The 3,300-nt window shown below is 41.7% G+C and overlaps 1 long non-coding RNA gene across 1 annotated transcript; it reads right to left on the reverse strand.

The window, feature by feature from the left end:
* Positions 1 to 2,430: 2,430 nt before the first annotated feature.
* On the reverse strand, positions 2,431 to 3,066 carry LOC120321546. Its single transcript, XR_005561206.1, has 2 exons — positions 2,951 to 3,066; positions 2,431 to 2,891 (listed from the first exon to the last, which is right to left on the reverse strand). It is a non-coding gene; the product is annotated as an uncharacterized LOC120321546 (long non-coding RNA).
* Positions 3,067 to 3,300: the final 234 nt, after the last annotated feature.

A 3,300-nucleotide genomic window follows, 5' to 3' on the forward strand; every position in this document is an offset into this window, starting at 1 on the left:
TTTGCCAATAGGCATCTTTGAGATACAGGCTGGAAATAATATTGGCTTTAGGTAGACGACACAATATGGCATCTATTTCTGGCAATGGAAACGCGTCTTTCTTTGTCACTGCGTTCACCTTTCTGCTGTCGAGACACAGTCGCACCTTCCCTGCACCAAAACTACAGAAGAAGACCAAGGGCTATCCGATTCCTCAATTACGCCGAGCTGGATCATGCGATTAACTTCCTCGAAGAGTAACTTCTCAACAGCTGGCGAAACCGGAAAGTGTGTCTGTTTTACGGGCTTCGCTCCCCCAACATCTATAGAATGGGAAAGTAAGCTTGTTTTTCCCAAACCCAAGACAGCGAAAGAAGGAAATTTATCAATAACTGCCTTCAACTTGGCTCGTTGGATGTCAGACAAGACTTGCGCGTCACTAGTCAATTCTTTAATACTCATTTCCGGTGGCAAGAGTCCAAACACGGTCCAAAAATCAATGCCCAAATATAAATCCTGGCTTAGAGAAGGAATAATATTATATATAATTCTAGCTCTTGTGTAATTTCCTCGTACTGAACCGGCGTTTTAAATCGGCCTATCACTTTTTGCCTTTGGCCATTGGCCGTATATACAGTGGTTGCCTGTTAAATGGCTTCCTTTGTCTAATAATTCCTTCGGCCAATCTTCCGCCCACGGCACTCATGGACGTATCAGTATCTAAAAGGCTGAGTACTGCTCTATCTAATAGGCGAACTTCAGCATACGGGTGTTTATCCTGGCATTTATGTCTGATGGCCTCAATAGTTTTCACTGCTCGCCAGAAGTTCCTAATTCTTTGTATGTTCCGAGAGTATTTATACCCGTTACTCGTAGAGTAAAGGGGTATATTAGATTCGTTGAAAAGCATGTAACAGGCAGAAGGAAGCGTTTTCGACCATACAAAATATATATATTCTTGATCAGGAGCCGAGTCGATCTGGCCATGTCCGTCTGTCCGTCCGTCTGTTCGTCCGTATAAACGCTGAGATCTCAGGATATACAAAATCTAGAAAGTTGAGACTAAGCAGACTCCAGAGACATAGATTCATAGTTTGTCGATTTATGTTGCCACGCCCACTCTAACGCCCACAAACCGCCTAAAACTTTTGCTATTTTTTCATTTTTGTATTAGTCTTGTAAAATTCTATCGATATGCCAAAAAACTTTTTGCCCACGCCCCACTCTAACGCCCCACAAACCGCCAAAAAACCTGTCCAGTGGTAGAAGACCTCCTCCGATGTTTTCCAGGCTCCATGTAGTATCCATTTCCAGGCTCCAAATTCAGTAATTCCATAAGATACAAATAAAAAAAAAAAAAAAAAAAAAAAATAAGTACCATTCAAAATAATGGGCGTAGAGGCTAGTATAGAATCCACGCAATCGGCTTTGAATTTTTTTTGATTTTTTGTTTGGGCCTGTAAGAAACTGAATAACAGGTTGGACTCTGCTGTGGGTTCTGGTGTTGGCGGGTTTAAAGATGTAGATGATTTTGTTTGAGCATAGATGTGCGACAGCTCCTCCTCTAAAGATTTAACTCCTTGAGAGGAATTAAATGTTTTCCAAAACCCCTCCTTTTTAAAGCGAGGGTCTAATATTGTGGTCATTCGTGTCACAGTACGAGATTCATAGGGGACCAATCTTTTATTGACCCCTTGAAGCAAGTCATCGCATACCACCTTTGTCTGGAGTTTCGATTTCAGGGCTGACAGGTTGTGTAATATACCGCAAGGAACATGAATCACTGATGACACTGTCACAGACGTACTTGAGGATGTGTGCACCGTTGCATGCTCAAACGGTGAAAGTAATGCCTTCAAGTCCTCCAGAATGGATATTTCATCCGAGGTTAGCGGCATTAACCCCTTGGACGTGTTTAGTAAAACGCTTGCGATAGCAACCTTCGTAATGAAGATTCGTTCCACCATGTAAAAGGCGCTGTTCCACCTGGTTGGACACTCTTGCTTCAAACTATATGGGCGTACGCAATCCTGCGCCTCTCTAAATTTGACAAAGGAAATTGTGCTACTTTTAGAAAAGGCAACAATGCGCTTACACTTTTCTAAAATGGGTTTGACGTTTTCAGATGCCAAACAGTCCTGCACTGTTAAATTTATTGAGTGCGCAAAGCATGGAACATGTCTAATTTGCAGGATCTCACATGCCTTTATCATATTTTTGGCGTTGTCTGTGACCATAGCAGTGACCTTTCCTAACACACTCCATTCCTCGAGCACGGCGCGTATGGAGTTTGCTATGTTTTCCGAAGACTGGGTCGTTTCGTCGATGAGCTTCTCAGTGACCAAAACAGCGTTGCGCAATTCGAAGTCCGCTGTCACGAAGTGGCACGTCACAGTAACATAGCACTCGTTTGCTCTTGACGTCCAGCAATCGGAAGTAATTGCACAGTGCTTTACGTTTTTTAAAAGTTCGAACAACTTGGCCTTCTTTTCTGCGTATGCATTTGCCATCGAAACGTTTCTTAATGTGGTTCGTGAAGGCAATTCATACCTTGGATCAAGGTGGCTTACGAAATTTCTAAAGCCTTTATTTTCCAGCACTGAAAAAGGGCGCAAGTCTGAGGTAATGTAGGAGCATAAGGCACTGTCCAGTGTTTGTTTTCGGTTCGACGATGTTTCATATTTTTTCTCAATGAATGACCGACTTGACAGCTGTTGCCTTTGTGGCAAATCACTTACTGTTAAATTAGGATGTATCCTCTTTATGTGGCAAGACAAGTTGGTCGTATTCCCACTTGTTTGATATGTTTTGCCACATTTAATACACATTTAAAACAGAAGATGTCCCATATTTTTTCCTCTTATTTGTGAGCATACCCTCGGCCGCGTCGCTTTGTTCGTCTTTCCCGGCAACTACTTTGGCAAAAATTTACATTACAAATCATATAATTGTAACTAAATAGTCTACTTACCATTGCTGTTCTGCTCTTTCAATATCTTCTTCATCCCAAATGCCGCCAACACCAATATTAAACACAATCTGTTAAATCTGATCATATTTTAAGTTAATTTTATTGAATTGATAAAAAAACAAGAGAGAACGCTATAGTCGAGTTCCCCGACTATCTGATACCCGTTACTCAGCTAGTGGAAGGGAGAAGGAGAGTCTTAAACACAGTTTTTGGCGGTTTGTAGGCGTTATAGTGGGCGTGGCAAAAAGTTTTTTGGCAAATCGATAGAATTTTACAAGACTAATTGAAAACTTATCAAAACATTTTTCAAAAGTGTGGGAGTAGCAGCTTTGGGCGGTTTGTGGGCGTTA

The sequence above is a fragment of the Drosophila yakuba genome, chromosome 3L, assembly GCF_016746365.2.
Source record: "Drosophila yakuba strain Tai18E2 chromosome 3L, Prin_Dyak_Tai18E2_2.1, whole genome shotgun sequence".
NCBI lineage: Eukaryota > Metazoa > Arthropoda > Insecta > Diptera > Drosophilidae > Drosophila > Drosophila yakuba.